The 14525-nt window shown below is 44.7% G+C and overlaps 1 protein-coding gene across 2 annotated transcripts in view; it reads left to right on the top strand.

Annotated features, from left to right (window-relative positions):
- LOC135394023 (FMRFamide receptor-like) overlaps positions 1–14525 on the top strand; it is a 187749-nt gene that overhangs the window by 147383 nt on the left and 25841 nt on the right. For both annotated transcript variants that reach the window (XM_064624448.1, XM_064624447.1), the window contains exon 4: positions 1352–1417. The gene's annotated coding sequence lies outside the window, so the exon portion shown is untranslated. The remainder of the gene's footprint in view (positions 1–1351; positions 1418–14525) is intronic.

The raw sequence follows: 14525 nt of genomic DNA, 5'->3' as shown, positions 1-14525 counted from the left end.
GAATGCCAAGTCTCTCCGGCCTTTCGTTAAGATTCATGCGGTTGCGAGTACTGAAAGTGAAAATTCGTGCGTTCGTGCGTGCAGAATGTTGGTAGAGTTGACTGGCCCCAGTCGTCTGGGACGCATGTTTCCGAGAGTAGACGCGGAAGAATTGCTCCCTTACCACCGTGTTCCTTCTTTTTTTTTTTTTTTTTTTCAATAGGCAGTAATGGCTTTGTAAACTTCTTTTGCAGACGTCTTTTACAGAACGCTCGTGTGTTGTACAGGTCTAAGGGTACTGTACAGTACAGCGCTCGTGACGAACCTGTTGATATAGTATAATGGAAAAGGCTAATAGAAACGCTAGAAACGCGTTTTCAGCAGGAACACACTGAGGCAAAGAGTGTACCTTCGGGTTCCTCGTCTGAAAACTCCGCCCCCCCCCCCCCCGTGCCCCACTCCTTCGTGCTGTGCTCTCTCCACGTCTGCACGCCGCTGATAGTCACAGTTGCTTCGCGGCGCTAACACGGAGTTAAGAAATTTCATTTGAATTACTGAAGTTGGATAGAAAAGTACAATTTGCCGTGTATAGTGGTAAGAAATTTCATTTCATCTAGTGAAGTTGGATAGAAAAGTACAATTAGCCGTTCATGGCGGTTCTGGTCACGACTTCATTTAGAGCACTGTGCACACTTTTATCCCCATATTTTTCTTTTGTGATTCGTTGCTGTGAGCGAGGACAGAACATCGTTCCTTATAACACAATATCTACTGAAATAGCCTAATACAGAAGATTATGTGGATCTCGCATATGGGACTCGCTCTGGTGTTAACGAGCATGAGCCCGTCCGTAGCTCGAGATGTAGCCTGTGGTATTTCGGGATATGTCATATGCTAGAAATAATATATGTAAAATGACATAACGCGAAGCGAGAGTTTTGACAGTAACCAATGTTTCATGCACCAACTGGTCATGTCCGCACCAATGTAGTTACTTTGGCATATCATACTGTCTTTACTTTCGTTTTTGTAATCTAATCTAATCTAACCTGATCTGCACGTGATATAGACTTCTAGAGGGCGCAAAGGGGGGACTTTATCCCGCAGTGTCGGTAACTGTCAGAAATAGATACTAAGCCCTTGAATTGAAACATCTGAAAAGTTGTCTAGGTTCGAGAGTACACTGTAAAAAGGTTACAGCGACATGTCTTCCCTGAGCTTGTTTACACTCAGAAAGCTTCCACAGTGGCGGTTACGGCATTGAAAACGATCATATTTCATGCAGTGCAGTTTCTTACTCGAATTGTCCATGATGTCCTTAAGCAAAGGTACTCCATATTCAGCATTCATTATCTCCTTTTTGCGTTTGCAGGTACAGCCCAACAAGCCGAACTTCTCATGGTTTCGCTTTTGACCACCTTGGCGTCTTCAACTAATAGTAAGTGCTACACCAAGGTTCTACCCTTAAGGATTCACTCGTCGCTTGCTCTTCTTCGCGCGGTAGTACGTGAAAGGAGTTAATCTTCTCCACACTTTGTTTGATCGAGTATGACGGGGCTGAGCACGTTGTCACGTGACACGAGATAACAACGTTCTCGTACAAAGTGATTAACCTGGTTATAATATCGTAGCAGGTGATGACCTACAAATATCGATTTATACCGCCGTCGTCAAAAGCGGCAAAAATTAATATGGTGCAATCATGACCGAACAGATAGCAGAGCACCGAAATAATGATGTTGGCAAGAGAGCTGGTAACCATATCTGCCTTGGCTGCCAGCAACTAATACAATAAATGTGACTGCACTTAGTGCTTTGTGCCAGATGAGTCAAGGAATCTAATAATTTTCGCGACTGACTAATGATGACCGCAACATTTCCTTTTGGTCCCCGGTTCGTCTGACGGCACCATCGTCAAATGTCAGCTACAACGTCATTTCTTTACGGCGCTTGTTATATATAAAGCAGGCGTACGACAGAGCAAAAGAGGAAAAATCGCATCGCGGATATGCATCCAAACAACGCTCTTAAATATGCGTCAAATATTTATTTACTTATGATTATACCTCAAGGGACCTGAAGGGCATTGCATGAGCGCGCATGGTTGGCACGAAAACATTAAAAAATGAGTTGAATAATGCGGGACGTTTTATTCCCGTGTGGGGTCTACGATAAGAACTGTTATTGGTGTTACCTATAGTAGATAGTGTAGTTGGCAGAATGATATTGGGTTCTACAGCAGAGGTAGGTAATAATGGATTACTTTGAACGCTTTCACTTGCATTACGAGCTGTCATGCGCTGCCGGAAATGCGTCGCATCTCGAAAATCGGTAATGCGAATGCATTCCATTTTATGAAGGAGCAATGTAATGCCATTAATTCTGGTGGGGGTAACACCTAATGACGTTGCTCATTACTTGGGTTCAAAATTCAGGCATGATCTAAATCCAGCCGTTCCGAGTTGTGCCTGGTACAGAAAGGAGGTTTTTCCTAGCACCTCAACTGGTCTAACAGTTCAACTCGTTATAACGCTGAAATTAATCTTATCTGTGGTTGTTCATTTCGATTATGTGTACTGCTCTCGTCTCTGGACTCGTCACACACGGTAATGTGTGACGATGTAGAAGACCGGTCGCTTCTCTTTACAGTACGTGCTTCAAACATCACGTGTCATTAACGTAATGCACCAAATAGCTCCACACATCTCGCAGTTTTATGAAGAAGAAGAATGTAATGTCATTAGTAATAATTTAGTAAGCATGAAAAAGTAACGGGGAATGTAATATGCATTAGTGTACAAAACTGTAATGAATACTGGTATAGTGCATTACAAAATAAAAATTGCTTCCCCAACTCTGACCTGCTGGAAGGTTGTACATAGCCTGCAGTAGAAGTGGTAGCTTTCTTCCCAATCTATTTGTAAGGCTATTCGTCAGAAACTGATCTGACGTCATTATGAACCAAACCCATGCGGATGACTTCCATTCGACCTTAGACAGTGTGGAGTCTTCTCTTCAGTCCATATGTGTGGTACAGAACGAATCGAACTGAACTGGACGAAACCTTATCAGTTTTTGACGCGATTGCGCGCCGGAACCGCCTACGCCAGATTGAAACTGGCGTGCACCGCAAAACCGCCTGACACATGTAATGGTCCCAGCTTCTACTCCCATCACCTCGTTGAACACAACCGAACCGTGGTGAAGACCTTACCTGATCGTGCTAACCACCTCACATCCAGCTCAGATCTCCGCACTACTAAACGCGCCTCTGAAAAAACAGCTACATACACAACGTGGTTACCCGAGACATGTTATTGAAGCCACCCTAAGCAAATGAATGATTTAAAACATCCAAAAGAAAGTAATTTTAGTCAAGCCCGTCGTGACCATCCCGTACGCCAAAAATCGGAATGTATCTGCCAGGCTTACCTCCCCTTACGGATAACAGCCTTATTAAACCTCACATCAGGCGCTGTGACGTCATTCCCATGTCATTTCTTTGTTTTCTACGTTAAGTCGGCGTGATCTCTTATTTCATGTCAAGCACCCAACATCCTCACCTTCCAAGTTCTGTTGTTGCCTGTTTCCTTAACTCCTTTTCAACCTCGCGAACAGATCATCTCATTGTCTTTCTGTTCTAAGCTGAGGCACGTAAGCTCGTGGGTATTGTTATGCAAATACGCTTCCTTGCATGTCGTGTTCCCAGAGACGTTGAATCTGCAAGGGAAAAGACAATTAAGCGGCGTCAAAACGGAGAGCGCGCCTTCTATCAGCTATCTTTGGAAGCACACAGATACTTCCAAGTAAGGTTATCGCGTTTTTCAGCGTTTCCAGAAGCCATTTATTTCGCTCAACCAGGAGTAGATATGTGAGAGACACGAAGAACACATTCCTTAGGTAGCGTCAATCGACGTATTCGAGACAGTTTATTTTTATTTTCCATATCGTGTTTCGCTCCCTGTATTACGTTTTAATATCCTATTAGATGCACTATTAGACGAACAATTGAACGCACGGCATATATTACCCGCATGCGAAGGTCTTGTCTTAATGTCCCCCCAACATTCCGTTGTTTTTATCGACATATGTCCTCTCTGTTCATCGCCGACGTGCATGTATTATGCGTTCAATCAACGTTATAATCAGAGATTTTGCTAGCTCGTCGACGTCATACTCGCCTCGTCAGGTGTGTACTATGCAAACGCGGTAACAAGCACGTGCCACACAAGGCCTAATCCGAGTGGCTGGAGGTGAGATTCTAAGATAAGAACGCTTCATTAGCAGACTTCAAGACAGATCACGGGAGCGCCATGGCTCTTAGAATGCCCGATTTTTGGGCGTACCACCATCTTATATACCCCGTTCAAAATAAAGTTGTTGTTGTTGTTTTACCCCGTTAGCAAATTACCTCGAAGAGGTATACCGCTGAGGATAATATCTTGTGTCCGAGTTTGCGGATAATCCAAATAGTCTGGAACTGGAACGACTGTGTTAGCTGAGTATTTTACAGACACTTGATCATTGAGCTGCCCCATCAAGGCCACGAACTGTGTCATCAAAACATGGATATATAACGTACAATACATTTATTTATTGGTTATATTATTTATTTTTGCTGAGGTTTCTCTGCTCCAAAGCGTACCATACCGTATCCCGTTTTCCTCATCATCCACCTCTCCTCTTTTCTACCGCGGGAATAATCTCTCTCTCTTTCTCGTGAGCATTTTACACTCACGTTGTGCGAGAAGGAAGAGGGACCTTACGATGCATTTACCCTGGCGCTTTTTTTTATCATTTTAGAAAAGTAACCTAGCAGAGCGTGGCTTACCCACCCTGTCGAACGTCACATTGAAAAAAGCTAAAATCCTCAAGTGAAGCATAACACACATAAATACAACCGCACCACAATGCACTGCACTGTGAACAAGTTTCGTTGCATAACCCTCCGGTATTTCATGTAGAAAGCTGTTCACTTTCCCTATTCGCCATTCACATACTTTCTCTGCTAACGCACATAATAATAATTGGGAGTAGCCCTACACGCAAGGTGACTCCGCGCATGCATCTTGTACGCATCCTGTACGCATCATCTACGCATCATCTACGCATCGTCTACGCATCATCTACGCATCATCTACGCATCATCTACGCATCATCTACGCATCATCTACGCATCATCTACGCATCATCTACGCATCATCTACGCATCATCTACGCATCATCTACGCATCATCTACGCCTCTTCTACGCATCATCTACGCCTCTTCTACGCCTCTTCTACGCCTCTTCTGCGCCTCTTCTACGCCTCTTCTACGCCTCTTCTACGCCTCTTCTACGCCTCTTCTACGCCTCATCTACGCCTCATCTACGCATCATCTACGCATCATCTACGCATCATCTAAGCATCCTCTACGCATCCTCAAACTAACGCACCCTCTCTGCCCCATATGAGATATGCGTCCCATAGTTCTGCAATATCACTTGTTGACAGTCTAAGTGCTTAGTGCAGTCTAGGCTCTATTTTGAGTTGTGTAGTCGTCATGAGGGTTTTAGCCCTTTCAAACATGTCGTTCCCCGGTTACCAACAAGCCCAAAATAATGTTTTATTGTTCCATGTTGTCGTCAAGGGGCTTTTGGTCGAGCCATTTGCCTCAAGAGAAATGCGAATCAACTTCTCTAGCCGCAGCCGCAGTAGGCTTCCTCTTTTTCATTCCTTTATGCAGTACATGCGAATGCAGTACATGCGTATGCAGTACACGGCTACTTCGCTCAGATGATGAAATATCCAACAACTCGCCGCCGCTTCCCGCACTCTGCCATAGTGATCTTCCCAATTCCATATAGACTTGCAGTTTTCAGTGTCGCACAATAGTGGTCCAGACACACAATGCAGGATGTGTGGTTGGCCCCATGTAAATCATTCAGCGTGTCATAGCATTCTGGGACTCGGCGTCCGTATCATCCCGAGTTACGAGTGTGGCGAAATAACTCAACGAGTTTCGTCGCTGAAGTGCACCGGTTTATACAAAGCTGATTGAGTTTGTGATTGGGAAAAGTATTTTAATTCATTCACGCAACACGCCCACGTGCCTGATGCTGTATAATGAAATTGAGTAATCGGAAGACCCAGTACAAACGCAAGAATACCGATTTAATTGCTATCGAAATTTGTTTCCTCGACCCTTAGAATTAAGGGTACTAAGGAATTAACTCACACCCTCACAAACTCCCTTTGCAATACACGTTCAATCCATGGAGGCATTCCATTTGTGGGCAGAATTTATTACCATCAGGTGTTCGAACAGACAGGTACCCGCGAATTGTTCTTCCCGCATTAGATGAACGGCCGCAATTCTCGTTCTGCCAAAGTTTGAAATCAGTTGTGAGGACTGATTATCTGCGGTTGTTATCGATTGTATTTTGTAATCTCACTCCAGGGTGCGCCTCCTGCGCGAAAAATTAATAAAAGGATTAAGCATCTGCGTAATAGCAGTCCTGGGACCGTTTGTAATTACCAATGAGAACCACGTATTCTTGGTTTTATGTGTTAGTTCAATAGTGATGCGGACACACTGATTTTAGTTTAATGAAAATGCCCGAGCGGTTGTCGTAGTCTCTAATTCTTGGTACTATACTACGGATGGAGTGAAGACATACGCGCGTCTGGAGCTCTGCACACAGTGATGATTCGTGACTCTACGTCGCGAGACAGCTACGATCATGAGCGAATTTACACACAGTGTAGACGGTGAACTAAACAGGTGTGATAATAAAATATAGAGAGAGTTCCTTATAATATAATACGAGGGGCGTTCAAGTCAAACCGGGACTTTTCATTTTTCGCAAAAGTAAAATGAACTTACAGGCGAGAATATAGTAATGAAAAAATGGCTAGGAAGCAAGCGAGCTGGTGAAGATGATGCATAATGTAAAAACCCCCGAGACTAGAGAACACGAAGGGACAGACACAAACACGAAGTCTCAAATTAGTTTTATTTTTCAACGTAATCTCCAGCTGCACTAATGCACTTGTCCCAGCGTTTCACGAGGGCTTGGATGCCAGCAGCGTAGAAATCCTTACCGGCGCGTAGCAGCCATGATCGGACAGCATTTTTTACCTCGTCGTCGCAGCTGAAGTGGTGGCTCCCAAGGAACGCCTTCAGTGGCCCGAAAAGATGCAAATCGCTGGAGGCGAGGTCCGGACTGTAAGAGGGATGTGGCAGACACTCCCAGCCAAGTTCCTGTAAGGTGCGTGTCGTGAGACGCGCGGTATGCGGGCGTGCATTGTCCTGTAGGAGGAGGACTCCTTTGGTGATGAGGCCCGACCGCTTTTGCTTCAGCGCCTTATGCACATCCCTCAGAACCTGGCAGTAATACGCACTGTTGATCGCATTATATGCACTATTGATATCGAGGCATGTTATCCTATCGGCATGTGTCGGGATGTGTCGGTCCTTGAGGATCAGGCGCTCCACAAGTTGGATGTTTTCAGGAACTCTCACACTGGGCTCTGAGCCGCCCCGGCCGGGATCGCCCAGCCCTGATGTACGGCCGTCTCGGAACGGTTTGCACCACTCAAACGCTTTGCTGCGGCTAAGTGTATCGTGCCCGTACTGAGCCTGAAGTTTTCTGTGAATTTCAGATGACTTTACGCCTTCATTCACGAGAAACTTATGACAATTCGCTGTTCGATGTGCGCGCTCACCTCGTTGTCGGCCATCTTGTCCAATACGTGTCTTCTGTTTTGCACAAACTTTGGACCACGACGTGGTGAACGTGGAGGTCGCGTGTGAAAATGACGAAAAAGAAGTATCGCGAGTCATTTGTACACTCAGGAGACAGAAAGACCCGGTTTGACTTGAACACCCCTCGTAATATAGAGCTTGGTAACTAAATATTGAGCTGCTCTCTGTTATTCTACTGTCTGCTACTCTGCATATATGGATTGTTAGCTGCTAGCCAGGGGTGGCGTAATGTCCTCAATTCAGAGGGACCCCAGATCCCAACCGGCGCCCCTCTTCCACCCCCACTGCCACCACCAGTTTATGCCCGGAGGCCAGAAATTCGAGCCATTCTGAATGACAAAAAGTGGCAAATGCTTTATTGTTTTCGTCTTGTATGGATTGAATGTATATTGCATTATTTGCATATCAATATTTCAGTATACAGAATTAAGCAAAAACACACCACGCAAACCCTTTCTCTGACTGTATCACGATCCCAAAGAATTCCGCTCTAAAACCCTTCCGCGAGGCGAATTCCTCTATTATAGCGTTGTCCTTGAGCATGTCGAGTTTCTCCGGGTAGGCGTGCAAGTTGCACAGATGGTGTAGCCGTCTCTGCCCATGGACGGTCATAGGAACGTCGTCCCCATTCGCAGTAACGAGAGCGATCTCTCGGCCACTGCTGACGTGGCTTCTACAGCTTGGGACGAAAGGTTACGGAACGCGGCACTGGCGTATACCTTCATCCGAGCGGCTCTCCACCAGAGATTAAGGAAGATACCGAATAAGCAACGGGTGACCGGCTTTTGTATCCATCTCTCCCTCTGTGTGTCCGCTCCTGTTTGCTGCTATAGGGTGTCGCCCCAGTGGAGGAGAAATGCCAGCACCCTTGTGGTCCGAGAACTTTTGTCCCAAGCTGTACAGCCAACAAGGCGCAGATGCAACACACGCAACCAACCGACAAAGCCCTGCCTATATGCTCGCAATTTGATCGATTCAGGAAAAGGGTTTCTGGCATTTTATTCGCGTGCGGTACCTGAGATAACACTTTGTCGCCTCACCTCAATGGGAATTTTGCGCCCTCCTAACAAATTCAACGGGCCTAAAGTAACCCCTGTAACCCCCTCCCCCTTTTCCACCGCCCCTGCTGCTAGCAAATGTAACCAAATGTCCATGACCAGGGTCTAGTCATTGTATGCGTAAGGAAATCTTCAAGAACTTGGGATGGTCAGCTTGGTCCAAAGACCAACTAGCACTTTCAAACTCAGACGACACGCCTATGAAAAAAAAAAGTAATAATAAATAAATAAATAAAAAACATAAGCGCTAAAGGCACCGTTGCCTTTCGTGGTCTGCACAGTGGCGGAGCGTGCCACAGATGGTACAATTCAGGTACTAGTTTTCCTGATCATTATTCATCCGAACCGGTATATTAGCAGCATTTTGACGCAGCTGGCGCTCTATGCTCGTCGTCTGCCCACACCCCGAGGCATGGAAAACTTCATAGCGGACTGTGTGCATGTGCAACTGCCACAGATCGACAATACTGAGGCAATTGTTGTTGTAAGTGTAAGTAAGTGTTGAGGGAGGTCAGCCCAGATCAGAGGTCAGAAGTGAGGCAATTGATCAGCTGCAAACCGCCGTAGGAACAAAGTCGAACAAGTAAGCGGTGTAAAGGCCATATCCATCGTTATACAGTGGGCAGAGACAGCATGCACTGCTTCATTTTCTGCAATACTGCTGTACCCACTGTGTTTATGTTGATGACAAAAAATAATATGGAGGGAGGGACTGTGTACCCGTTGCCGCAGTCACATGATTATGACATGATTTGTGATAGTGACTTGTGCATTCCGATTAGCCTCGCAGATTTCATTGCTCAAAATTACTGCCCCATTCCACAGGGCCGTGGTGTTGTCGTGTAGTGACATCACTCTTCAGATCCACTTACAAACCAAAATGAAATTGCTTGTGTTCTCTAAACATATACCCAAGGTAACACGACGATCACCAATAATAAATCGAAACATATTTGGAAGGCTGCTTGAGAACTATTGGTAGGTAATCGAAACAATTCCAAACATAACAAAACGTAAACCCAAACATTCTTCAAATCTAATCTTAATCTAAAATCAACTAAATAAACACACGCTCACGAGGCGTGGAATACAAGACTGATGAAGGTACAGATTGGCGCGACAGTGTTGAAGCATTCTGGCACTGTTGCAAGTCTTGGACGTGAAATATGCTGGAGGGAAGCCAAGGACGCAAGTCATGGCCACCGTCCTTTTGGCTCTGCCTTCGGCTATTGTCGTCTGCCGTTACCGAATTTGCCTTTGCTGACGATGCATTATAATAACCCGGAGTTGTCATGCGCTTGGTGAATGACAACTCATAAATGATTAACAGTACGTTGGGCATGAAATCTATTCTTTTCTCTAGTATCAAGTGATATGCCTGAAAAGCGGAATGTTGAAAGCTAGCGTGTGAATATTTTGTTCATTGCTCTTTGTTTTTGTTATTTTGTTCATTTTCCCAGTATTACGTCTTATGTGCATGAAAGAAGGGAGAAATGCTTAGTTGTCTTTCAATAATAATAATAATAAACGCTGGGTGCAATTTTGGGCATTGTGCAAAATGCGTATGAATGCAATAGCTTTGCAGGGCTATCGCTAGCGGTAAAATTTTGTGGATTAAATGTCTCGTAACACTGGGACTAGTAACTTATTTCGTTTCGAAATGCTATTACGTTTTTGTAGAAAGCCCTTTAACGTTTTGTGAAATTGTTTATTTCCTTTTCCATTGTTACTCTGGTGGTTACACAATTTCAGCGCACACGAAACACAGTTTGGTGGTCACTGTTACTGTCACTGACGTGGTATCACGTGGCTCTATAAAGCTACGGACGCACATATACACGGTGGATGGGCCTATGATGCTACCGCTTCAATAATAATTCTGGACTCTTCCCCGCGACACACCTATAATCATCAGCGGCGAACATACATTATTACAATTATCACCAAGTTGTAATAAATCGATTGAACGGTAACATCTCTTTGAGTCAGGAGGAACGTGGGGACGAAAACAGGACGTGCACAGGACGGGACAAGAACCGACGACAACGACGACTCAAATTAATCACCGGGTCTACTACTAATATATCAATAATAAATCATAATCAGTAAAATCAGCAATAAATCATCAGGTCTACTAGATGCACTCAGAGACCGCTGCGTCGGACCTTTGTTTGTTTATTTGTTTATGAGGTTGTAGGAAATGTTAGCCTGGTAATGTAACGGCTTGGTACTCCTGCGCTTGTCTTTTTCTATAACATGGTAGGTCGTGCCTGGACAGCATTGAGCACGAGTCTCCTTCATAACGCCAGTCGCACTTTGTCTGAAACGGTTTCTCTCTCTCTCTCTTACCCGGTTTTACTAATGGAGGGCTCCAACCAAAGTCGAAGTACGTACTTGAAAGGTACATCAGAAGAACGCGGGAGGTATTCTACGCGAACGGGCGGCACGGATCGCTTTTAGGGAATATAGCTTAAATGGAAAGCCCGAGCATCACTGTTATGCACAGCTGAAATGGCAGTCTCGCTCTTTCTTTCCTCTTTTTTTTTCTTTTTACATATTTCAGTAAATGTTTGTTCGGAACGAGAGCCATTCCACTCAGCGGTACACACGCTCCTTTATCTGGCTCCGTCTATTTTTGAACACTGATGGACCTTATTGCGCATCAATACAGTTTTCCTTTTCCTTTTTTTTTTTGTGCTTTGGGGACGAGATTAAATGGAAGGGGTTTCTAGACTGCCAGGAGCATTTCTTGGATATGCAATGGGGAAAGGATGGGAAGCAAGTTATTATTATGCAACAACTTTATTTTAAAATGATGAATGGGGAACTAAACAACACATATACACTAACACATACAACAAACAACACACATACAAACAACACATATACACTGCAACACATATACACTGCAATATGAAAGGAACAAGTTATTAGAATTGTTGTGTGATATCCAAGTAACGAATGTGAAGACGGTGGACGGTGAAGAATGTGGACTCGGACAAGGCTCCTAAAATAGTCAGTTTGGATTGGGATAACGACCAGGCTGGTTGTGGCACGATCTTCGGGGCAAAACATCACATCCGGCATATAGTGCACTACGAATATAAAAATGCTACAAATGAGCTATACGCTCACTAGCAGAAGCAGTCTCATGTAATATGGTACTTTATATGTTTTCATTAAGGTAGGGAAGATATAATGAAATATCACTTCGATTCAATTCAGTTCGAATGCTTATTACCCATTCAGCATCAGAAAGCAGAGAACGTGACAAACCATAGGGTCTGTTGCTCCTGAATTAAATTTATACTGTGGTACAGTTGTATGCGAGAGAGTGTGTGGGGGGTGGGGGAAGGGGGGGGGGTAATGTCAAAATTCGCGAGTGTCAGCAGGGGTCGCATAAGACTATCTGGCTCACGAATGTGTGCAGTGCAAGGATGGATAGGTAGCAAGCGAGCTCGTGATCCATAATAGCAAAACTCAGCGACGAGGAACAAAAAGGGACATACACAGGCAACATCTGAAACGCAGCTACTTTTTGGCAAAACTGTTCAACTGTGTTTGCGACGTTGCGTGTGTGTTTGTCCCTCGTCTCGGGGTTTATCATGAACGCTTATACACGTCATCCCTGGGCATTTCGCTCGTACTCTAGAGCAGGAACTTAGCAAATCCAGATCAGAATCCCGAAGGAGTTGCAAGGGGATTCTTTACTCGCATTATTTCTACCAAAGATTTGCTGAAACATTAGAAAATTATAATGGGAGAACAGAGTTGAACCTTCCGTTGCTGTAAATAACCAGCGAAATGTTCCAATGTTTCGAAACGTTTCGTTTCCGAAATTCCAACGTTTTGATACAGCGTGCTAGTGATGTTATATCTGATGGAGGAAACCTAAATTACCGAAACAATCAAACATCAGCTAAAACAGATCGGGCGATTTCCTACATCCTCGCTTATGTCAAACCAAAGTCAAATTTCAATGAACTTCCAACATGAGATGTTTCTTATCTCGATTATACGTCGAATCCAATCATCATTTCCACGTGCCAAAGTGCAACCATATGCGACAAAGACATCGATCTAGAACGATATGTTTGACGACATTTTTTTTTTTTTTTAAAGATGCTGATAGAAAATTCTGTCATCTGTTTCCCTGCTGCTGAAGACTGAAATCCCGAACTGTCAGGTGTGGATCTGTATCGCGAAATAGATGGCGCTCGCGGAGATGCCTTTCCGTTGATGACGGTTCAGCGCACCATCAGCAGCTGTCGAGAATACGGAGCCTCAGATGACATCCACTGCAATATGAATACATAACATCCAAACAACGTTGACGCCCGTGTTTTATGTTCACATTTCGCTGGTTTTCAATGTCGCTGCCTCACGTCAGTGTATCTTGTGCGAACAAACACGACAGGACGCTGGGAAAAGGTGAAGTGTCACTCCGAGAAAGTGAAAAGAATGACAGCTCGGAGGCGCATTGAAAGATGAGATAAATTTTCAATGTAACATGTTTTGTGCTCCTGACATTGCGGAACTGTATAACGCAGTACAATGCGATTACGATAACTGATTGGTAAAATGACGTGAACGGGGGCAAGCCTATGGCGATAGGTCCACGAAAGCGACAGCGCGACTTTTTAAAGTTGAATGTGATCTCGTTCAGTTATACATGTCAAGTAAAAGTCAATATGATTCGGGAACACTAGTCGTTAGTCCACGATAATGAATTAGGAACAGCAACGAGAACGACAACCAGGAAATAGAGCAGGTTGATTGTTAATCTCTGTAATTGTAAAGTGGCACACACGTGATGAATAGAAGAAAAATCGAATTAAAACAAATATTCAACAACAAATGTGTAATATATATACATATATTATATTATATTATATATATATATATATATATTAAGTAAAGAATAGCCGGAGCTATTTGGCTGCACGCATAGCATATGTTTGTAAGTACTCAAACGTCGGCACGCCAGTACTGGACAGCTGTTTCTGCCTTATTGGGCCATTGTCAGCAGTACGCAAGCAGGCAACGTTTGAGCGGATGGCGTCAGACGGTCACGTAGCACGTGACCGTCGCACGTGACCTCCCATACTGGCGTGGCGACGTTTGAGCACTTACAAACATATGCTATGCGTGCAGCCAAAGAGCTCCGGCTATTTTTGCCTTAATATACTTCACTGGCTTTGCACTGGGCTTTCAGTGGTGAGTTAGCACACTATGATGGGAGGAATCACGTGCTACGTGACCTTCTGAGGACATCCTTTCAAACATTGCCTGGCTTGCTGAGCTCAAGATCGCGGGTTCGATCCCGGCCGAAGGCGGTAGCAATGTGGGGGCGGTAAACATTGCTTCCAGCACCGCGTGTCGGAGATTTCCGGCGCACGTCAAAAGAACCCCAGGAGGTCCAAATTATCCGCAGTCCTACCCGGCGGCACGTGCAACATGTCGCCACACTGCGCAGACAAACCTTACGTGTAACGACACAGTACCATTATTTCTCAAACATTGCCTGCCTGCGTACTGCTGATGATGGCCCAATAAGATCAATAGAACACCCGCTGTTATGTAAACATTGCATCGACTGAAGCCTCACAATGGTGGCTGGCGGCCCTCCTTGGAACTATTCGCGTGTTCCTGCATGTATGACAGCGTGACAGAAAGCGCACGTCAAGAGAGAGAGAGATACATGATGACGATGATATGGGGATGACTTCCGCTCATTGAG

The sequence above is a fragment of the Ornithodoros turicata genome, chromosome 5 (genome assembly GCF_037126465.1).
Source record: "Ornithodoros turicata isolate Travis chromosome 5, ASM3712646v1, whole genome shotgun sequence".
Lineage (NCBI taxonomy): Eukaryota > Metazoa > Arthropoda > Arachnida > Ixodida > Argasidae > Ornithodoros > Ornithodoros turicata.
Note: the sequence above shows the minus strand (reverse complement) of the source record. Positions and strands in the feature narration are given on the sequence as shown.